We start from the raw sequence: 25,003 nt of genomic DNA, 5'->3' as shown, positions 1-25,003 counted from the left end.
TGTGTATTTGTGTGTGCATTTGTGTGTGTGGTGAATAGCCTCGTTGACCCACGTGTTCAGCCACTAAGGCCAGTTCAGTTGTTGCCAATTTCTTTTGGTCCAGCTTTTATAAAATGTCACACGGGGGATGAAGATGACATGAGCTGCATGAAAATTCAACAACACTTCAAATTCTCTTGAAAAGGAGTAGGAGGTACTGTATGTATCAACCAGCACTGGGTTCTTCTTCACAAATTTCTATTTCATTTATTCAGTTGAATTCTAACCAAAGATTTGTGTTTGAATTGCGAGCAAATAAAATAAAAAGTGTGTGAGTTGCGGGTGAGTTATTGTGCAGTTGTTGTAGCTTGTGCTCTGTGTGATTTTATTAATATAGCGATCTAAATAACATTACTATATTACTAAAATCACACAGCACACAAGCTACAACAACAGTTTTGCTCAGAAATGTTTCACCTCCAATGCAATACTGCTGCTCGTGTCATTTTTTGCTTTTTGTACACACACACGACACGTCACTAGAAGTGGATTTATAGTAAGTTTCAGCTTCGTCTGCTTGGAAAATGTGTTTTATTAGAACGTTATATATTGTGAGGCAAACTCATCAGGGAGGTAGCTGGGCTTTTATTTAAGTACATTTTCTGTGTTTCTTGTTTGTTTGTTTGTGTGTAGAGAGAGAATGAGCGTCTTATGTTTCCATCTGCTTGACCCTCTCTGACCTTTGGCCTGTTTGTCCGCCACAAAGAAATTCCGTTCAAGAAAAAGGAAAACACGAAAAAAAATGAAAAAGGGACAGACGGGTGAGACAGAGAAAAGAAGAACAGAGTGGAGATGGAAACTAAACATGAGATCAAAAGGCCTTTGATTGTAGGAAAAGCTATTTGTACATGTTGTGGATTCCTGAAAAAAAATATTTTGTCCTGAATATCAAAGCAGTGTCTCCACACGTCCTTAAAATACCTTTGATTGTCTGAAATAAAACTTCCATCAGTTTTCCAGCATTTTTTTTTAACCTAATCTGATGTGTCTATAGTGACACGAGCACCACATGCAACAGTGTTTCTATGAAACAATGTTTCATAGTCCCTAAGATAAATCCCATTCTACAGAAAACAACAGATACAAAAAGCACATCACACCGTAGCTGTCTCACAATCCAGGTGCCATTTTATGCTAATTTTCCACTGTAAGTACTGTTACTGAGTTACTGGGCCAGTCAGCACAAGATAGTGTAAATATTTTATGCCATTTTAAACCTGGAAAAATATGCTGAATGCACGTGCAGCCGGTGTGAAAGGCTATCCTGAATAACACGTCAGCGTACTGGCAGTGACGCAGCTTGGGGCTGAATGAGCTTCAAACGGTCCAAATATACTATAGTACATACTACAGGTCTACAAACTGCTATCTCAATTCAGCAGCAGAATTAGTGAGTATTTACTAAATAATAAAAACAAATATAGCTAGCATTCCATTAGTTTTTGAGTCAGGCATCACTACAGATATGCCACTGAGTCACTTTGTTTGAAGTTTGCAGTCAGTGCTGCAAAAATGATGTTCATTTAAATCATCCAGCCCTTAGGCAGAGAGATCTGTCAAATCATACGTGATGATGAGCTCATTAGCAGTATTGCATATGACAGCTACATGATTTGTATATTTTTTATATAGAGGCACTTTCTGTTTCTTACATTTATAGTAAGGTTATTTAGTTCCCTTCTTTTATTCTGTCTCACGGATGAGTTGCATATAACAATAGCAAAGATGTCGCAATAAGAATAGAAAAATAGAAACGGGGCATTTATCAACAAACTGTGCATCACCTGTCAGTGTTATTGTCAATCTGCTGCAACAAAGACTGGAAGCTGTTGAGGCTTGCGTTATAATCTCTCTGTCTATCCATTTACTGTAGCGTTTATCCTTCACAGGGTCGCAGGGAAATTGGGCACAAGGCGAGAGCATGCCAACCCATCACATAGCACAGTCACACAATATATCACACACAACTGACAGTTTAGAGAAGGCAGTCAGCCTACATTCATTCACATTAAATACATGGAAATAGGATTTTCTGTTTGGTATATTGTCACTGCAGATTTGATTTTTAATTACATTTGGAGCAGATTTCTTTTAAAAGTATTTAATTCCAGCGTGACCTGCAGACACCCTGTCAGAATCTGGTGGCATACAAATTGCTGAGTTTCCTGTATCTTTACCTCATATCAGTGCTCCACATTGTGTAGTCTCTGTGTAGCAACGCTATCCACTGGGTCCAAAGAGCCTCATTAAAGCATCTTGAATATGTCTACAAATCAGTAGAGAGCCCTGAGCTGTCAAAGCATGTTTCACATGTGATTATGGGTCCTGCACATATTTTGTTGTTTTTAATCAGTGTCGAGCAGACTGCTGAGGGACTGTCTGGGAGGTAATTATGTCCTTCCTGGACTCCATTGACAACAGACTGACATGTTACATTAAGCTGCAAAAGGACGCTGTCAACAAGAGCAGTACAAGCACACATACACACATCCCACCTCACACACAAATACAGAACTGCAGTGTCTTTATATCCAGCGTCCTTCTGAAACTTTCACACATTGTGAGCTCTTAGAATGATCAGCATCCTTCTCAAAAATGGTTCACAATATTCACGTGTTTCAAGCTAAGCAAGCAAATGCTACATTTATAACAACAAGCCGTCTGGAAGCTTCCCAAGAATAAATCCTTTCCTGAGAGCATCTCACAAAATGCAGTGCCCAGCAACTACTGCTCACTACTATTGTAATCAGATGAGGTTAAAAGAGTGTGAGGCTGTGGGTGTGTGAGTGAAGGTGTGTGTGTGTGAGTGAGGGTGTGGGTGGGTGAGTGTGGGTGAGTGAGTGAGGGTGTGGGTGGGTGAGGGTGTGGGTAGGTGAGTGAGGGTGTGTGTGGGTCAGTGAGGGTGTGGGTGGGTGAGTGAGGGTGTGGGTGGGTGAGTGTGGGTGAGTGAGTGAGGGTGTGGTTGGGTGAGGGTGTGAGGGTGGTTGAGTGAGGGTGTGTGAGGGTGAGTGAGGGTGTGTGTTGGTCAGTGAGGGTGTGGGTGTGTGAGTGAGGGTGTGGGTGGGTGAGTGAGGGTGTGGGTGGGTGAGTGTGGGTGAGTGAGTGAGGGTGTGGTTGGGTGAGGGTGTGGGTGTGGTTGAGTGAGTGTGTGGGTGGGTGGGTGAGTGAGGGTGTGGGTGGGTGAGTGTGGGTGAGTGAGGGTGTGGGTGGGTGGGTCAGTGAGGGTGTGGGTGTGTGAGTGAGGGTGTGGGAGGGTGAGTGTGAGGGTGTGGGAGGGTGAGTGTGAGGGTGTGGGAGGGTGAGTGTGAGGGTGTGGGAGGGTGAGTGTGAGGGTGTGTAGTATGCATTTAGTTTTTTTTAGTAGCAGTTATAAACTATACCCAAGCAGTAATGAGGAAGCACAGATGGACATTATTCATCCTCTCTGTAGGTCTGAATAGGACACAACATCTAACCCATTAATCTGTGTTTGTGTGTGTGTGTGTGTGTGTGTGTGTGTGTGTGTGTGTGTGTGTGTGTGTGTGTGTGTGTGTGTGTGTGTATGTGTGACAGAGAGAGATGTCTACTGTTCATTGGCCTGTGCCAGCTCTGAATGGCCACCTTAATTAACCATCTCTCTCTGTAACCATGGTTACAAAGTACCCACCTCAGCTGTTCCCACACATATCTCCACAACACATGCACTCTTATTGAATCACATCGTCACTCTACTCTGCTCACTTTTGACCACTTATTCACTCTTACACTCAGTGTCACTCACTCTCTAACTCGCTCTCACTCAATCTCATTTACTCTCTTTCACTCTCTCAAATCCACTCACTCACTCTCACTCACTATCTCACCTACTCTCACTCACTGTTACTCTCTCACTAACTCTCACTCACTTACTCTCATTCACTCTCCCTCACACTCTCACTCACTCTCTCAAATCCACTCACTCACTCTCACTCACTATCTCACCTACTCTCACTCACTGTTACTCTCTCACTAACTCTCACTCACTTACTCTCATTCACTCTCTCACTCACTCTCTCACTCACTCTCATTCACACTCTCACTCATTTCTCACATATTCTCTCTCACACTCACTCCATTTATTCTTGCACTCTGACACTTGTTCTTTTACACTACATGCATTTACTTACACACTCAGTAATTATTCAGTCATTTCCTCTTGTAGTCACCCACTTATTCTTACTTAGTCCTACAGTAGCTCTAACTCTTGCTCCCTTAGGTCCAGACACCAGATGCATGAAATGTGCAGTCTGATTCAGACTCAGCTGTTAAAGTATGATTTTATTGATAAATCCTACATCGATCTTTGTCTCGTGTTTACATACACACATCAACAGAGCTTCAAAATGTTTTTGTACTTAAATATCTTTTCCAAACAACCGAATGACACTGTGTTTTTCTCTCTTATTCTCTCTTATTTCTGACTCAATCATGCCCTCTAAAAGCGTGTGCTCAACAGTGGAACATCTGAAGGGTTAAAAGTCGTAGTCAAGGTCAGCAGGCACAAATAAAATAGATAAGTAATATTATATAGATGGACTACAAGCAGTGAAAACCATGCCAACACCATGTCTAATTAACATACCTTGTACTGGTTTGTAATTAAACTTCTATTCCATCAGCATCACACTGCGAGCAGCAGCTCTGTCATGCCGCACCAAACCCTTCAAACAGTGCACCTATTTATTCAGTGAAATACAAACCAATTTACACCTGGGTTCTGCAGTAATACTGCATGGCATCATGCATATTTGTATGCAGCCACTTAGCATAAGCAGGTTTAAAGAGTGTAATGGTGCACAAAGACCTCTGGGATATTTGCGGGCTGAGAGCATTTACCCATCTGGAAAATGTTACCATAAAAAAAAAGGACCCTCTCTGAACGATGACACGAGGACCGAATGTGAATTGCTTCAGAAAGGGTGGAGGAGGAAGAGTGATTGTGTGTCAGAGAGAGTGTGAGACAGAGAAGGCACGAGTGGGGGAAAAAGGAGAGAGATGAGAAACTACAGGACACAAGAGAGATGAAGACAAAGGCGAGAGGAAGAGAGAGGAACAGAAAAGGGCACTGATGAAGTAGAGGATTATGTAGAGTACTAAAAGACAGGATATTAAAGGGCTTCTTCATTGCCGGTGGGTCAGAGAAAGCGAAAAAAAAAGAAACAAGCGAGCAAAAGACAATTGAGGAAAAGTAAACAAGAGAGAAGCAGGCAGTGGAAGAGAGCGCAAGAGAGTTATTATTTTGTCGATTATGGAAAAAAAATCTAAGCCTGAAAATATAATCAGCAGTAGTACAGTCTACACAAACAGTAGTACAGTCACACACATCAATTCACAGGAATGCCACTTACTGTCACACTATCTTAGAAATAAAAACGATTTCATATCTATACACATTCTGAGACATATCTTTGTGTGTGTGTGTGTGTGTGTGTGTGTTATTGGGAGGTCCTGTGCCCCATTCCTCTTCCTGAACCATTTTTTCTGGCACTCTGTTTCCCAGGAAATCTCGTAAGCTGCTCAAAATGGTAATTTTCTTGTGCTCCTCCGTGGCTTTTATTTTTATCTTCGGTTTTTATTTCTCCCTCAATCCTTGTCACTCTCATTCCCCCACAAGCCACCCCACCTCTGCTGATTTTTTACTGATCAGAGAAAGAGAGAGGGAGGAAAAAACGTTTCACCTTCCAGCACTGTTGTTCTCTTTTGTTCTCCTGTACTGCACGTTAGCATGTCACCTGTAAAAGAGCCAGACACAAGCGTGAGGATGAAACATGTAGAATGAAAAGACATCGCGGTGATAAAGAAGCCATAGAAGCCATACAGACGTACAGTCTGTATTTTTAATGCCTGCTTGCTTCTGACAGACTGCCATAGAAGAAGAAAATCTGATAGGCAACACAAAGACTAATTAAAGTTATTGCAAAAGGACACAAGTAATGTGAGTATTTTAATGTGGATTGCATCCTTGTTTGTTAAATAAGGATCAGAATATTTGAGAATCTATTTGTACCTCTAATTATTAATGATTTTCTCTACAATATATGACAGTCTGTTTAGTTTATGGGGCTGTATGATGATCAGTCACATTGCTGTACCATAATTAGTAACTTAATCAGTCGTGTCAGTCACATCGTTCTGATTAGTTGTATGATGATTAGCCATGTGCCTCTATAGCGATCATTTGAGTATCACAAGCACACTTTTTCTAATTAAGTTGTATCGCTGCACAACATAGTGATGTCTTAGCCTCTAATGATCACTCATTTATTTTGTATAATAATGAAGGATGTTGCTGTTTGACTCAGCTTGCTTTGTGGTAGTCAGTCACATTCGTCTACGAGAGTCAGTCATTCCTTCAGTAAACATTTCATGACTGCTTACACTTCTTTATGATGATTATTTGTGTTTCTATGCGATAGTCACAATGCAGTATGATGATCAGTCACATTGTACTGAATTGTGTTGCTATATAAAGATCAGTCATGCTACTGTATAAGAAGTTATTATGGGGCTGGGGCAGTGGTGGCTCAAGTAGTTAAGGCTCTGTTGTTGATTGGGGGTTCAAGGTTCAAGACCCAGCACTGCCATGTATATGTATCATAGCTGCCCCTGTGCTCCGACAATAAACTCCTCAGTTTAGGGATATGCGAAGAAAATAATTCCACTGTGCTGTAATGTATATGTGGCAATAATAAAGGCTTCCATGCCCACCAATTTGTTATCATGTTGACATTATAAACATTATTATGTTATGATCACTTTGGTTGCTGAATGATGATCAGCTGTATTCCATGTATGATGATCAGACACGTTGGCACAAGCGTTTGCCTTGCATTAGATAACTGCCAATTCCTCTTTCTTCTGTCTGGACAGTTCCAGACACACACTTGTACCTCCGTTCCTCCCATTTACAAAGGCAACTGCACATTGCTGGGGCTAATATCACATACCAGCAAGTAATCATCTCTCCACTGTTTGCAAAGAGGAAGCTGATTGTGTTTTTTTCTTTCACTTATAAACAAGTACAAAAGTTGCTCGATTTTGTAATGGCCACATCAGTTGTTGTGTCTGTCTGGAGGATCGAGTATGTAAAATGCACTGATATCTATGTAGGTGATTCCCAGTGGGTAACCCTGAGACAGATATGGAAAAGATTTTGTACGTTTGCATGGGAATCCGTCTGCTCTGCGATCCATGTGCTCATTACTAGGCTAATGGTATTTCTGCTTTGTCCTTTAGTTTTATTCTCTCTGCTGCAATTTCACAGATACTTGCATAATTGATCTAGGCCAGCATTCATTGGAATGTCTCTCTCCTTGCAGTTGTGCTGTAATAAAAGTTAATGACCATTACTGCTTAGGAATATAATTATCAAATGGACATTTTAGACATTATATTAACTATTCCCATTGTACAGTAAGCACATCATTATTATGGTTAAAATTACACACTTTTAGTATTACCCTCATGGACCATGACCGCATGGCTCTAAACATTGCTTTGAAATTCTTATAGACATATGTACAGATATGTTTAATTGTTTTATGCCCTGTGTTCCTGAGTAGCAGATCTTGTTAGACATTCAGGTCTCAAAAGCCATGAAATTGCTTTGAAGAATGTGAGCTCTCTTTGCTTTCCTTCTTTAGTGAACATTGGCAGTGTTTGTTGTCGGGCCCTCTCTGTTTTCTTAATTCTCTTGTGTTCTCCGCTTTTTGGCAGAGGAAATAGTGAGAATGTCTATTCACAGACCGAGTCCTCTGCTCTGTTTCCTGAAGAGACAGGCAACATACTCTAGTCTCCCAGCCTCTCCAATTCCTAAGACCTCTATCCCCTTCCTTCCTTTCATTTTCTCTCGCTCTCAGCATGTGTGACTGAATGCTTTTACCACTGCTTAACCAGCACAAGTGCTGTGCAGCTCTTTGTGCTTTCGGTTTCACCAGAGTATGCATCACGAGAGTCTAATTCACTCGGTCGAGCTCTTCTGTTATTGATGAACATGGATAAGAGATGGCAGACCCTAAGACCTTAGGCTGAGCTGGATAACTGCGCTCAGTGGACATGCCTTTACCATAGCATAGAAGCCTTTTTGTTTCAGCTGGATCAAGGTTAAGAGGCAACCTCAGAGAGAGAGAGACAATAAGAGAGAGAGAGAGAGAGAGAGAGCTCTGTCTGAGCTGGGTCTTGGCAATGCTCACAGTTCTGTCATGGCTTTGGTTTATCAGACCATGGTGTGACTGGCGACTATGAAATGATGTCCCACACCCCAAACACCAGTATTAAGACTCTCTCAATCTATCTCTCTCTCTCTCTCTCTCTCTCTCTCTCTCTCTCTCTCTCTCTCTCTCTCTCTCACTAGCACACTATCACACACACACACACACACACACACACACACACACACACACACACACACACACACACACACACACACACACACACACAAAGCCTAGAAGTCATTACATTTAGCTTGCTACTGTACCACTTACATCAAAATCGTATCTATTGCAAACCCATCACATTTAAACTGTTCTAAAGCAGCCCCTTCATTACATAGCATGCACTACATCACTTCTCATGTGGTTTGAGTTACTCTAAGGAATGCTGAGTGAGTTAGTGAGAGAGTTTTAGAGACATGTGTATTGTGTTTCACTGGAAACACTTGAATGTTCTCTCTGTACATCTTTATCACTGATAAACACTGATCTCCAGTCCGCAGGAGGAATGAGCACTGGGATTGCTCGGGTACTCATATTTTGTGCACTTGAGGAAAGTTAATGGCAGAAACTTTGGCTAACATTTCAGGTTTTAGCACTGTTGTCCTCTTGGGTCTGGTTATCACATTGGTTTTCAGCATATTTCCAGCATGTTATGCAACTTTTTTGTGTGTTTTTTTTTAGCTGCTCTATATTCTTACTATACAGGTGTTTTTATTTTTTAAGCACTTTACTGTCACTGTGTAAATTTGACCAGCACCTGCTAAATTACTAAATGTAATTATGTAACTTAACTATGTCATTTTTCTTTTTTCATTTTAGTCAATTTAGTTAACTTGAAGGAATTGAAATAAAAACCATGAAAGTGTGCGATTAATTTTAATGACTATAAATAAGCAGTTTGTGCATTGCTGTGCAGTGCTGTTATCACGTTTGACTAGTGCTACTGTCTAAAATACAGATGTGAACATGACCTTTTTGATCCCATTTAATCCCATTGCTGCAGTATGTTTGACCGATCCTGCCGACTCCTGCAGTTATCATTTTCATTTTCAAGAAATTTTACATTGTTTATTTTCAAGCAAACTTAATTTGATCCTTTTTCCTAAATTATTGTAATGAGCGCGGGATAAAAACGGACCCAAACGCAGGATAGCAGAATAAACAGGGTTTAATAACATAAGGAGACGAAACACGACACGGACTAGAGATAGGACAAGACAACAGTAGACATCAGTAGATTCCGCGCTGCACAAGGCAACGTGGCACAGTTAAATAGACAAGGTGATCACAATAGGAAACAGGTGTGTGGAAACGTGAGGAGCAGACAAGGGCGGGGCAGAACAAACAAATGCACGTGGCCAAAGTCTGAGCTGAGTCCTGACATTAGCTCCCCTCAAGGCGCGGCTCCCGACGAACCAATCCGTCCTGACAGTCCAGGTGGGGTCAAGGTGGGGGGAGCAAGGCACAGGGCGAGGCAGTTGGGGGGAGCAAGGCACACGGCGAGGCAGGTGGGGGGAGCAAGGCACACGGCGAGGCAGGTGGGGGGAGCAAGGCACACGGCGGCACAGCCAGAGAGGGCCGAGCGACGTCCACAGCCGAGCTGAAGGGCCGAGCGACGTCCACAGGCGAGCTGAAGGGCCGAGCGACGTCCACGGCCGAGCAGAGGGGCCAAGAGCTACCCCCGATGCACCGCGGCCAGTCCCACCTCTCAGAAACCAGGAACAGGGGAGGGAGTGCGGGGGAAAAAAATTCCTCCACAGAACAGAACAAATCCAAAGGGCCAAATACGGGCCTGCAACACAGGAAGTGGGCGATGTCACAGGACACCGAAAAAACAAAACAAAACTCGGGCTGGTGACATGGCCCGCAAACAGGAAGTGAGTCTTTTTTTTTTTTTGACAATTATATACAAATTACTCAAAACACCATGACTGACCAGGAAAAAGCAGTAACTGGAGAATAAATGAATGTATCTATATTCTTAACCTTTATTCTGCGACACATCTGTTTTGAACCTTTTTTCTCAGGCTCCTCTACCGCTCTCTTGACCGATGAGCTCAGCTACAGTATTTTTCCAGTGCTATATTAAATCTGGTGAAATTCTTTGATGGGTCTGCTTCAAGACTGCAGTCTGACAGTTGACAACCCCTGCACTAACTAGATCATCTCTGTTGCATAACAGCTACCAGCCAGCATGTGTAGCTCACAGGGCAGTGAAATATATGTGGTAGCTTAATAAACGTAAAAAACTCAGGCTGCATATGTGAGCTCACGGTTAGCTAGTGTCGCTCTGATTGTTAGAGGAACAGCTGCTATTATGCCGTCCTGGATGAAGTGCTGTGGGTGTCTGTGGCATCATCTGTTCAATTTGTAACAGAAAAACGTTTGCCCGATCATCAGGAGGAGATGAGTTTGTTTCCTGATAGAGGGTTTAGTGTGTGCTGTAAATTGTTTTGTTTCCTCAGAATAGTTTACCAGTATAGGAAAGTAGTAGTACAGCTCTGGCCTAGAGTAAGTGGCTTCAGTGTCTGATCTGAAATTCTTGTGTGTTACCTTTCAGTCTCTGTAGGTTGCAGGTTTCCACCTAAACAGCCACTGTGAATATTAAATTTCAGATAAACAATACTTTTAGAAAAGATTTATATTTTGTTCCTTGGACTTCGATCAATGCTAAAAGTATTTGGTGAAGTTGAATGACATTTCAGACATTTATTGTCTTGTCATGATTGATCATTGCAGTCACTGTTGAGTACTCAGGCTGTGCTTCTGTCCTCCCGGTACTAATGGTGTAGGGAGCTCAAATCTGCTCAGAGCTATCACTACATTTCAACCTGTCTCAGTTTCTCCATGTCTCAGTCCATTTCAGTCTCCCAAATAAAATTTGCCAGGTTATGGATAACACAGCCTACTCATTCAGCCTTTTTTTTTTTTTTTTTTTTTTTTTTTTTTAGTTTTGAGTTGTAGAGAAGTAGCTGCTGAAAGGTGTGATTCATTTTATGCCTTCATTTTATGCCTCACACAGGACTGAGGTAATATTCTGGCCTTGCCTGACTGTTCACCATATTCTGAATGCTCTGGGTAGCATCTACATCACAATCTGGATAACAGGGATTGTGTTTTCACTTCATGTGTTGTTGTCTGTGCTAGTGATTTAGGGGGAAACCCATAGGGGAGATTTGATCCTTGTTCACTATACTGTTGATACAGTGCACCACAATCACTAAGCATATCACAAGTAGTTCTGTATAATGCATCTTATGCAGTTTCATTGTTTGATCAACAAAGGTCTGCTTAAGCCATGCAATATACACGGAGAACACAATAGACTCCAGTTCCAGCTCCAGATCACAATAACTGAGACACATCAGAAGTTACACATAGCCATTTTATAACACTTTTATAAAGCGTTTCAGGTTTTTTGGCTATTACTGTATATTGAAGCACTATTTCCAGCTAAAACTAAGAGTCAGGCACTGCTATAGAGGCACTGCTTGTTATGTTTCACTTGAGACTTTTGGGAGTATTTATAAATAAGAATATGAATTTATTTAGTTTAGATATACAGACAAATATTTTAATGATAGTCCCATTTTTTCTTCATTCTTCATTTTGTTTCAAATAGATTGACTGCCTAATTGAATTGTGACTCATGAATCAAGTCAAATTAAATCATGACTAGAGAGTGTCGTTATACCCCAAGCTCTACCCCTAGTGTATTATATAAAATTACTTTACCCCACTGTGTGTATTTGTGTGTCCACAGTGTTGCAACATTCCCTTGTTCGCTTGTTGGTTATGTATAATGTAGTGATACTGTACATACTCAGGGCTCTGCTTCTCAAATTTGGTATAGAGAGGTCTACTGAACAACTGGAAGAAATGCAGATGATGATTTTACAAAACTGGTTCTTTAAAGAACAACTTAGCTGTGTAATGTAATGTAATAGTGTAGCTTGACCCAGGGTTATAAAGAGTTCTACATGGATTTATAGGTTTCAGGTGAGATAGCTCTGTTGCTCCAGTGCAGGAATAAGTATATTATTATCTACATTTGAGGTAACGGGGAAATGGCATAAATTTTCTGTTGTTGGTCTAATGAGAAATTACAAGTATGTCTCGTTACACAGTGTGTGGATGAGAGGAAGTAGGTGACAGAAGGGTTTGTGTGGTGCTGGAGACAAGATTAACACTCGTCTCCTCGTCTTGTGTCATTATCACTACAGCCCATGCAGAAAGGCAGTCTTTAAAATGCCTGTGATTAACTCAGACTGTCTTTTTTGAGCACTAGTGAGGATAATGATTTTATTTAGGTTTGTGTGTGAGCTGGCCATTTCTGTCTCTTTTTGTGAGAAAGTAGGGAATCTAAGAGGTGGATAAGAGAGAAGAGGTGATAAAGTGGAAATCTCAAGAACAGCAGGATTTAAAATGAAACGCATTACACATGGTTGAGATAGAGGTGGTAGGCTAGGAAATGTGGCACTGCATTATGCTGGAGTGAACATTGAAACACCATTTTGTCTGATGATGGGAGAATCTTTTTTGAGGTAAAGACTAGACTGTGTGTTTCATGTGTGTGTGCATGTTTGTGTGTGTGTGTGTGTGTGTGTGTGTGTGTGTGTGTGTGTGTGTGTGTGTGTGTGTGTGTGTGTGTGTGTTTACTTTTAAACATTAAGCCTTGCTGATTGGCTGAGCCCGTGCTGACGGCTCAGTGAAAAATAGCTGTGCTCTCTCCCTGAGCATTCATTGTTCTTTAGCAGGAGGCTTTTATGAGAGTGTGGACCTTTCTCCACCAGAGTGCCCACATATTCAATCTCCATGGCGACAAGACCCTTGCAAGGGCTGTGTATTCAAAGCAATCCAACGGTTCCGGCTTGAACTTTGACCCTTTCCCTTTTCTCTTCTTTGTTCTTACTAAAATGCTTTAGCTTTCAGACAAAACAAAACTCTGGTACTAGAACACTGTACGACAGCATGCCAAAAGCTTTCATTTTGTTTTTGTAAGTATATGTGATTAAAGTGAATAAGACCGGCATGTGTGAATCAGGAAGAATGCCGTATGAAGACGTTTTGTGCTTGGAAAAAGCAATAGAAGCAGTGTGTTCTTTGAGCTCTGAAACGAATGTTTGATTAAAAATTACGATCATTTTTTAACTCGTCGTTGATCGTTGATTGAGAATACACTCAGTTATACATAAAGGCTCATTTTAAAGAAACCATTAAACAAAACATTCACATAAATGTTTATTGCCAGAATTCAGAAAATACCCTTAAATGTCCAGAATAAGTGAGTTTTGTGTTAAAAAAAAAAAAAAAAAGATTATCAAAATAAAATTATTGGCAGCTTAGTAAACTAGATAAATGTGGAGCTTTCATATCGCTATCTTCTCCCATGCCTGTCAACTTAACAGTGATGGAATCCTAGATGGTGAGCTGCTGTGTGGTTTTGGAGCTATGCCGCACATGGTTGAGCCGAGGTCGAGTGTCAGCTGATATTAATGGAGAGCCACAGGAATTAGAATGGTATGCTTGTAGCTACAGGGTACTTGATTAAATGATAATACTTAATGAAAAACTAATGTTTTCTAAAGATCATGTTGTCAATCAGTGTGAGTTGGCAAGATATTCCAACCAGCCCCAAGTTGGTGAAACCTCCTGTATTAAGCTCCTCTGTTGTTAGCCACCCTCTTTGAAATGAATAGAGGCCATCCATTTTGCTCATCCAAAGTGCAGTTAGACTCATAGAAAAAAATTCAACAGAGATGCTACTGAAAACAGAAACACCCACCCCGGGGCAGGGCGGGACATATACATTATAGACAGCATTTCATTGGATAAACACAAGACTTGTACAGGATAAATCATTCACTTCATCATACACTTTAAGGTATTGCTTCTAACGTTCAAAGCATTAAATGGTCTTGCTCCCCAATATCTGGCTGACCTACTTTCCCCTTACCGCCCTGTCCGGTCCCTTAGATCAGCTGAACTTGGTTTGTTGTCCATCCCTCCTTTCCGTCTGTCTACTGTTGGTGGAAGGTCATTTAGTATAAATGCTCCTCAATTATGGAATTCGCTGCCTCCTACACTACGAAACATCACATCTGTGGGTGCATTTAAGTCCCAGTTAAAAACATATCTATTTAACAAGCATTTTGGATAATGCAATTATATGTATTATGTGTTGTGTATATGTAAGTGTCTGAAAGTACTGTATTTGTGAAAAGTAAAGCGACCTTGAGCTATGGAAAGGCGCTATATAAATAAAACTTCTTCTCCTTCTTCTTCTTCTTCTTCTTCTTCTTCTTCTTCTTCTTCTTCTTCTTCTTCATTCAAAAAAGTTGCAACATTTTCCTGGAAGTTACAGTCTATAAAGCTAAAATGAGAATATGTCCAAAACTGTTGTATTGGAACACAAAGAGACAGGTACAAAATGCCCTGAGACACTATTGTTGATTTCAGGGACGTTTAAACCACATTATCTATGACTTGCAAATGATTCCCTGGAGAATCTACAGCTTGTACATATCTGTGGGAGTTACGAGTAAGAAAAACTGGTTCTCACTGGATTGGACGATTTCTACTATACTGGAGAGATGGAGGTGAGATAGAGCATGTAACGCTTAGAGTCGAGCAAGCGCTGAGATGGTGTTCATGGCCCAGTCATGTTGATGAGCTCTATCCATCTTTGACCGAGTGGGCTAAAAGGGCATACACCAGCGTGGGTGTGGATTTATCTCTTCACTGTTAAAATGACTCCTATATGCTCTTAGTGCTTAAAAACACAACTTGTAGCATTTTTGCTTGATATGAAAAAAAAAAGAATTGTATTCTCGAGTGCTGTGGAGTGTGTGGGTGGTGTGTGGGTGGAAGGGTGTTTCAGTTAGTATGAAGGTCTTTTAGGCAGATGGCAGACCATTTCTTTTGGCACAGATAAAAGTGTGCCCATCCTGCTGGTGCTATGAGAGACTGTCCATGTTGGAGAGGGTCTCTCTTCCCTCCATCTCACACTGTTTGTCTTTTTTGTGAGGTTTGGAGAGTTTCACTAAAGTGCTCAGTGATTCATGTGCTGGCACATGTGGAAATGTGCTGCCCCCTGCTGCTGGAGTGCTTTATTTATCTGCTTTATTTAAACTACTGATTTTGGTTATTCTTCTTACATGATGTATGTAGCAATGTTAAATATTTTCAGAATGTTCATATAGAGTCATTTATTTCTGATTCCTGTTGCCTAAGTAAGTGCAATGAACAGTTGAGTCCTTGCTTTTAAAAACATTTAATATTTCCTTTCACTGTGTGTTTGTAGAAATGTGTAGAAAGTGATGTTGCACTTATTTTAAATGATCACTTGTGCTGTGTATTAGTGTAGAGGAGAGTTTAATCTAATTCCAGGCGATTGTTAGCATTTCTATAGTCAGGTGTCCAGTAGAAGTGCTCTTAAAATCTGTTGTATCTAAGCAGGCAGCTGCCTCCACTGTAGGACAGACAGTTCTTCCAGCAGGAGACATGTCACCATGTTTTTTGAGCGGTTATCTGAAGGTTTGGTACAGCTCTAGTAAACACTGTATTAGGTTCAAATAGATTCAAGGGAGTCTACCAAAATATTTCTTATATGTGCTTTGAATACATGTCGTATTGACTGACAAAAAGTTAAATAACTTAGTTTGGAGGATAAACAGATTATAAACAGGCTGACATGTTAGTCACCCTTATATGTAACTACCTTATAAACATGCTGATGTGTAATACTTTGTTATAACAATACAAAGTTGTTATTACTGTGTTATAAGCATGCTGACATGTTTTTACTGTTAGGAGCACCTTTATGTGTTATTACGGTTATAAACAGGCTGATGTTATTACTATATAAGCAGGCCTACATGTAATTACTGTGTTATAGAGTTGTTATAACAACTTTGGGGTGTTATTACAACTTCAAGCTGTTACTACTGTGTTATTACAACTTCTGGTTGTTATTACTGTGTTATTACAACTTCGGGGTGTTATTACCATGTTATTACAACTTTGGGTTGTTATTACCATGTTATTACAACTTCAAGCTGTTATTACCATGTTATTACAACTTTGGGTTGTTATTGCCATGTTATTACAACTCTGGGTTGTTATTACCACGTTATTACAACTTTGGGTTGTTATTACCGTGTTATTACAACTTTGGGTTGTTATTACCGCGTTATTACAACTTTGGGCTGTTATTACCGTGTTATTACAACTTTGGGCTGTTATTACCGCGTTATTACAACTTTGGGCTGTTATTACCGCGTTATTACAACTTTGGGCTGTTATTATCGCGTTATTACAACTTTGGGCTGTTATTACCGCGTTATTACAACTTTGGGTTGTTATTACCGTGTTATTACAACTTCAAGCTGTTATTAATGTGTTATTACAACTTTGGGTTGTTATTACCATGTTATTACAACTTCAAGCTGTTGTAACCATTTTATTACATCTTTGGGCTGTTATTACCGTGTTATTACAATTTCGGGTTGGTATTACCATGTTATTATAACTTAGGGTTGTTCTTACTGTGTTATTACAACATTGGGTTGTTATTACCGTGTTATTATAACTTCGGGTTGTTATTACCATGTTATTACAACTTCGGGCTGTTATTACCGTGTTATTACAATTTCGGGTTGATATTACCATGTTATTACAACTTCAAGCTGTTATTACCGTGTTATTACAACTTTGGGTTGTTATTACCGTGTTATTACAACTCCGGGTTGTTATTACCGTGTTATTACAACTTTGGGTTGTTATTACCGTGTTATTACAAGTTTGTGCTGTTATTACCGTGTTATTACAACTTTGGGTTGTTATTACTGTGTTATTACAACTCCGGGTTGCTATTACCGTGTTATTACAACTTTGGGTTGTTATTACCGTGTTATTACAACTTCGTGCTGTTATTACCAGGTTTTTACAACTTTGTGCTGTTATTACCAGGTTTTTACAACTTCAAGCTGTTATTATCATGTTATTACAACTTCAAGCTGTTATTAATGTGTTATTACAACTTCAGGTTGTTATTACCATGTTATTACAACTTTGGGCTGTTATTACCATATTACAACTTTGGGTTGTTATTACCGTGTTATTACAACTTCAAGCTGTTATTACCATGTTATTACAACTTCAGGCTGTTATTACCGTGTTATTATAACTTCGGGTTGTTCTTACTGTGTTATTACAACTTTGGGTTGTTATTACCATGTTATTATAACTTCGGGTTGTTATTACCATGTTATTACAACTTCGGGCTGTTATTCCCGTGTTATTACAATTTCGGGTTGATATTACCATGTTATTACAGCTTCAAGCTGTTATTACCATGTTATTACAACTTCAAGCTGTTATTACCGTGTTATTACAACTTCGGGTTGATATTACAGTGTTATTACAACTTCAAGCTGTTATTACCGTGTTATTACAACTTCGGGTTGTTATTACCGTATTATTACCGTGTTAGCAGTAACTGTAACACACACAAACACACACATATACTCACACATACACACACACACACGTACTTTTAAAGCAATGGTGTCCAGACCAGAAGCATTCCTGAGCAGTATGTTTATATTTAACACTTTAGACTATTTTATTACACATTATTAAGCATTTCTTACTTTATCTTTCATTTTGCACCTTAAATGTTGAGATAATTGTTAAGTGTTCATTGTGACTTTAGACTCATGTTTACATTTTAATTATTTGAGTTTTACATAGCTGTTGACAATTGTGTCTTAATAATTGAGGGGATTATGATCAGAGGAAGGTTAAGTTTAAAATAAAAATGTTTAAATGTATTTTTCTTCTAGCCCTTATATTAAATGGGTCATAAAAATGTCAATAATTATCGATATCGATCAATATGAAACTGTAATGAGGAGTCTTAAGGCTGAGAATCCATGTGCAGCTGTTTTAATGGATCCACACTCGAAATCAGACAGGCAGGGTCAGAGCCGGCAAACACAATATCAGAGAGCAGACAGAAATTGGTAACGGCAAAACAGGCAGATGGTCGGGGCAGGCAAACTATCAGAGAAACCAGTACACAGAAACAGAATCGAAACCAGACTAGGAATTATACAGAAATGCTCAGAATGATTGCCGAAACAAATTCGAGACTTCACACCGGCATAGAGTTCAAGTTCGGCTTAAGTAGGAAGTGGTCGCTGAGGAACAGGTTTTCAGCCATATCGCCCAGCCCTATACTGTGTTATTCCAACTTTGAGCTGTTATTGCAATATTATAAGCAGGCCTACATGTAATTACTTTGTTATAGAGTTGTTATTACTAGAGTTATTATTGTATTATAACAACTAGGGTTATTGTGTTTTAACAACTTCAATTTGTTATTACTGTGTTATAACAACTAGGGTTGTTATTACTGTGTTATAACAACTTTGGGTTGTTATTACTGTGTTATAACAACTTCAATTTGTTATTACAGTGTTATAACAACTTTGGTTGTTATTACTGTGTTATAACAAATAGGGTTGTTATTACCTTGAATCAAAGGTTTGTGTACATCTCACCATTACAGCAATATTTGGGTCTGTTGCTAATTGGAAACACATTTGTATAGGATCTCTTTCTATGCTTTAGCATTACAAATTTCCTTTACTGAAACTAAAACACCCAAAGCCTGTGCATAAAGGGAGAACCATTGGAGACATGGGTTGCCAGGTTTGGAGTGGAAGAACCTGGGTGGTTTGCACAGAGCCCTGACCTCAACACAGTAACTGCACCCCAGACCCTCTTCACCTGACATCATTTCTGTTTTTGTTTCAGTATTTTCTGTCTATTTGCTCAGTTCTGTTTCATTTGAAGTAAAGCAACATAACAAACGTAATTAAATATGTAATAACATTGTACAGCACTGCACAATACTTTACAAATAGAAACGTTTTACCTTTAGAAGCTTATTTCTATATTTCCATCTGCATACTTACTTTATGGTTAGGTTGACAGATGTGGTGTATTTTCATGTTGAACTTGTCGTTCTTTGTCCTACGAGCTTCATATCTGACCGCACTTTGGTGTCAGCATGAAGGTAAAACCGTCTTACTTGTGTGACTTTTTGTGTTGCATCCTCTGAGATTTCAGTCCCTATACACACCTCTCATCTCAACCAGATGCTCTGTGAAAACTCTCATGTGCTGAATAGGAGTAAAACACATTATCTATTCCACTCATTTTGCATAATGTATTCAGTATTACATCCCTGTCAAGGAGACACTGATCCATGCATGAATTTCTAATGCATATTCAATACAATATCAAAGCTCTATTATGCACGTTGCATTATGCTCCTTAAATATTTTCAGCTTCATCGCAATATACAGTGTACCTTTGGAGAGAACATACTGGCTGCCATATTTGCTCACGTCTCAGTCCACTGAACAATTTGCTCATGTCACAGCCATCTATCCACACTCTTTACTCAGTGCCATCTCACTGATCGCCCTGCCTATCTGCTGTGCTGACATTTGCTTTTAGCTTCGGGGTGTGCTGTGCTATTTTCTCAAGCAGAGCAGACAGACAAAATCAGGATTGCAGAAGTAATGCATTGAGACACAAATTTACTAAATGTTTACTTTTTAAAACACACACACACACACACACACACACACACACACACATTATATATATATATATATATATATATATATATATATATATATATATATATATATATATATATATATATGTGTGTGTGTGTGTGTGTGTGTGTGTGTGTGTGTGTGTGTGTGTGTGTTTTAAAAAGTAAACATTTAGTAAATTTGTGTCTCAATGCATTACTTTTTAAAACACACACACACACACACACACACACACACACACACACATTTGTGTCTCAATGCATTACTTCTGCAATCCTGTATATGTATATATATATGTGTGTGTGTGTTTGTGTGTGTGTGTGTGTGTGTGTGTGTGTGTGTGTGTGTGTGTGTGTGTCTGTTGTAAGGTGAAAGAAACAATAAGTTATTTTACTAAACCTGAAGTCTAATCCTCCAGCTGTGGCGCTTGTATGTGTTAATTAATGCATCTGGAGAGATTTTATAATATTCTATCACAGAGGCCATAAACATTTGCTGGTGTTTAATGTTGTGGACACAAGCAGGATAACAGGCAAAATATTGTTGACATGTTGACTTCAGACTCAACGTAGCTTTACTTTTGCACTGTTTAATTTTTCCCTTTTAAATAGTTTATTTCTTCAAGAGGCGTTTAAACATTTAAAAAGTAACAGTGTTAATAAACCAATATCATCAACTCATTTACTTGTTTTTATACACAGTCATGCCAGATTTAATATGTAGATTCAGTATATTATATTTTAATTATTTACTTCAGATTTGGTGAATATGGGCATTTTATATGAGAATAATGTCTTTATTATAAAGAAGAAGCCAGTTGTGTCCTTGCACATAGAAATTTGGGATATTCAGAAATCAGGGACTTGCTGTTGATATTGCTGTCCCAGCTCATTCATGTAAAAGCTGTCTGTGTTAATTTAATGAGGAACAGCTGTTGTGCTCTTAACACCATGATGCACTTTGACATATTACCTTGCCTTCAGTGGGGATATTTTTAGCCTGAGTACAGACACAACAATTCACTGTTATGGCTTCTATATTAGTATGACAAATGATCCTATGATCCTTGGCTAGATTTTTTGCACCTGCCATGTTGGTTCTGAGCCCTCAGTGTCAACTTCATGGAAGCTTGAGAAATAACTGTTAACAATTTCTTTTCTTTGATGTTCTCCAGTTATTGTGCTTCAGCGTTCACATTAGTTTAATCAATCGCATTGTTGTAGTGCAACAAAAGCCGGATCATCATCATTGTATTATATTTGTGCAGATTTATTTATTTCATATTTTTTTGGTTATTTCTCCTTACATAGAGACATCATGTTGTGCTGTCAGTGTGTATCACGTTCTGTGTTGAAATGTGTGTGTGTGTGTGTGTGTGTGTGTGTGTGTGTGTGTGTGTGTGTGTGTGTGTGTGAGAAAGAAAGAGTTCTCACTGGATTGTGGAGCTCTGACAGAGATCCTGTACCGAGTCAGATGTCTGTGAGTTTACCTGACACATCTTACTGCTCTCCACATGCAAGCTCTGAATAAACCTCTTTGTCTTTGGGGTGCTTGCCAGAACAAAGCTCTCTGATAAGGCACTTTACCTTGGATTCCCAATAACTGAAGGCAGAAGTGCAATTTATAAATTTCATGGGAGAGCAAAGAATTGCATTCTTAGCTCAATAGTTGCTTTTTGTAGTTCCAGGCTTTTGCATTTGCTGTAAAAAAAAAAAAAAGAAGTCAGATTTGTATATTCATAAAGTTGCATCGATCTAGCACATCTTGCCTACATGCCTCAGTGAACTCCTACCCTCTCAGTGTAGAGCTCTGCATTACACTGCACATTATACCTCTTCCTTCAAAAATATTGGAACAGAAATGCAATCGTTCCTCTCACTCACTTATTTTCTACCGCTTATCCGAACTACCTCGGGTCATGGGGAGCCTGTGCCTATCTCAGGCATCATCGGGCATCAAGGCATTATACACACTGGATAGAGTGCCAACCCATCGCAGGGCACAGACACACACTCATTCACTACAGACAATTTTCCAGAGATGCCAATCAACCTACCATGCATGTCTTAGGAGCGGGGGAGGAAACCCCCGAGGCACGGGGAGAACATGCAAACTCTGCACACACAAGGCGGAGGCGAGAATCGAACCCCGACCCTGGAGGTGTGAGTCGAACGTGCTAACCACTAATCCACCGTGCTAACCACTAAGCCACCGGAAATAGATTTAGAATAGATACATTTGGTGGCAGACCACCCAATTTTTAGGTTAGTAGAAGTTTTTGAACAGTTAATCCTAAATTAAAGATCATTTTATATTGACTTTGGGACTTGCACCCTCTACTCGCTTGGTACTTTACTAGCTGTTACTATGCAAGTAACTGAAACAACCTTGTTTCATGGATGTTAAAAGTATGTTAATGTATTGTTCATTATTTTTCAGGGTTCTTTGCTGGTATATGTTTGCTGACATATAATGACCTTCTGTTTTGCATTAAGTATTATGACATGACTTTTATGACATTGTTTCTTATTTTTTTTCACCAGTACATCCTGTGATGTTATTTTTATAAACACCACTCCTTCTCTAAACCACATCTGACACCTATAACCATCTCAAAACTATGCTGCATTAGCTTTTAGAAAATGTAAAACCCCTTACAAAATATAAAAGACATCAGATGTTGGTGGTCAAATGTTAGTGTTTGATCAGAATATTGCATGCAATCAATTTTAGTGGGAAAAAGCAGAGGCTGAAGTCCGGATGTGCTTCAGTGACCAGGTGTTCATGCAACCACTGACACACCCACACAGTAATATGGATACACATTGCAGGCTTATTGTTGTTCCACTACCTCACTATATTAGGAGGAAGTGGTGGTGGAAGGCAAATAGACTTTGGAGGTTTGTCTCTGGACTGAAGTGGAAAATCGGAACCTCCTTAGTGCATAAATCTGTGCCATGTTGTTGGTTAATGAAATGCAGGCTGGGAAGAGGCAGAGTGTGTGCACAGTCACAGGCCAGCAAAAAAAACATAACACCTTCAAAAGGTGCTTTATTTAGGAGCACAAAGTGTGTACAATCAAAGACTCTGGCCTGCTTGCTAATGAGAAAAAGCATGAGTGTGACAAAGTAGCTTCCCTGTTCACTAACTCCCTGCAGGAAGTTCGCTTTCTTTAGGCCAGAGAAACGAGCAGAATGAGAATGTCTCACTGCTCTCCTGCAAAGTCTTCGTGCAAACAGACAAGAGTGGATGTGGGCACTTGCACTGTAGCTGTGTGTCGCAGCAGACACACAATCCTTTCTGTAATGATTTGTGTTGAGGATGCAGCAGAGGTAGAGGAGTTCTGTACTATTATATACATGCCCTTAGGTGTCAATTATTGTACAGGTGTAAGTGGTGGAGAAGAGAAAGTAAGTGTGTGTGTGTGTGTGTGTGTGTGTGTGTGTGTGTGTGTGTGTGTGTGTGTGTGTTAGCATTAAATAATGGAATTAGTGCTTATTGAATGTAATGGGGGGGCACGATGGCTTAGTGGTTAGCACATTTGCCTCACAACTCCAGGGTTGGGGGTTTGATTCCCGCCTCCGCCTTGTGTGTGGAGAGTTTACATGTTCTCCCCATGCTACTCCGGTTTCCTCCCCCGGTCCAAAGACATGCACGGTAGGTTGATTGGCATCTCTGGAAAATTGTCCGTAGTGTGTGAGTGAATGAGAGTGTGTGTGTGCCCTGCGATGGGTTGGCACTCCATCCAGGGTGTATCCTGCCTTGATGCCCGATGACAGGCTCCCCGTGACCCGAGAAGTTCGGATAAGCGGTAGAAGATGAATGAATGTAATGGCAGTACATTAGTAGTAGAGTAGGACAGAAGAACAGTAGAACAGAAGAGGACGTAAAGCTACACACTGATAAACTGATAAAGTAGCTCATGTGTTTATTAGGACTGAGAAAATGTTTTGAGACATCTTACTGATCTGTCACTCTATGGAGATGCTGCTTATGGACTAATGGTCACAGTCAGGTTTGTCACCTTGTAAACTGTTCTCCATCCCACTCTTATATGTTTCCATTTTTCAAGCAAGTACTTATTGCTAGTATTTAAAACCCTGCATGTATTAGGCAGACTGTACAAACCAGTTTTATTTGAATAAGATACCCAGCTTTTAGAGCATTTGAGGGATCGCGAACATCATCACTCTGGCAGAGTTCAATTTCTTTCTCAGATTTAAAAAGCTCCCCACTGAGCCTTGGACTCACTTTCTGCTTCCATCCTTTCATATTTTTTTCTCTACTGTTCTTTTCTCATTTCCTTTTTTTCTTTACTTTTTCTTTCCCTATTCTCTACTTTTACATTTTTATCTCTGTTCTCCTATTTTTCTCCGCTTTTTCCTTCCTTCCTTCCTTTGCTTTAATTTCCTTTCCTTCCTTATTTAATGTATTTCATCCCTTCACTCATGCTCTCATTCCATTTTCCTCCAGATGTTTTGTTTCTATCCACCTCTCCTTTTCTTCGTTACTTATTTTTAATCTTTACTTCCTGTTATTTTTTTTTATTCTCCTCGTCCTTTATACCATCAATTAATTCCTTTATTCCTCTATAAATATCTCCTCTCTCTCTGTCTCTGTCTCTCTCTCTGTCTCTCTCTCTCTCTCTCTCTCTCTCTCTCTCTCTCTGTGTGTCTCTCTCTCTGGATAACAGTATTTGAGAGAGGAAGAAAGTCAGCAGGCGATGAAATTAAATGTTCTTCTGTTTTTTCTCACCCCCCAGCTTATTTTTTCCCCTCAGTCTCTGTGTCTCTAATAACATTCCCTCTCCTGCTGAATTAGGAGCGCTCTTTGTTCCTCTCTCTAAGTAGCTGTCAGACGCTATTCACAGTTGCCTGGCACCAGTGTTGGTCAGAGAGCGAGAGAGCAACGCCGCTGAGTCTGTTTGTGCTGAAATAATTACAGCAGTAATAACTCTGTGTGCTGCTGTTGTGGCTCGATCTGTGTCTAATTCCTGTAAAGAGCTAGAAAAGCATGTTGTGAGAGAAATGAAAGTTCAGCTTCTCAGTGTCATTTCTGTCTGCTCCTGACAGGGAAAATGCCCTAGTCAGGTGATTGTTC

At 39.9% G+C, this 25,003-nt stretch overlaps 1 protein-coding gene across 3 annotated transcripts in view; it reads left to right on the top strand.

Annotated features, from left to right (window-relative positions):
- Positions 1-25,003, top strand: part of ldlrad3 (low density lipoprotein receptor class A domain containing 3) — an 85,730-nt gene that overhangs the window by 57,120 nt on the left and 3,607 nt on the right. The gene's annotated exons all lie outside the window — the stretch shown is intronic.

The sequence above is a fragment of the Tachysurus fulvidraco genome, chromosome 10 (assembly GCF_022655615.1).
Source record: "Tachysurus fulvidraco isolate hzauxx_2018 chromosome 10, HZAU_PFXX_2.0, whole genome shotgun sequence".
In the NCBI taxonomy this organism is placed as follows: domain Eukaryota; kingdom Metazoa; phylum Chordata; class Actinopteri; order Siluriformes; family Bagridae; genus Tachysurus; species Tachysurus fulvidraco.
The sequence above is the reverse complement of the archived record's forward strand: the minus strand, read 5'-3'. Positions and strand labels throughout refer to the sequence as shown.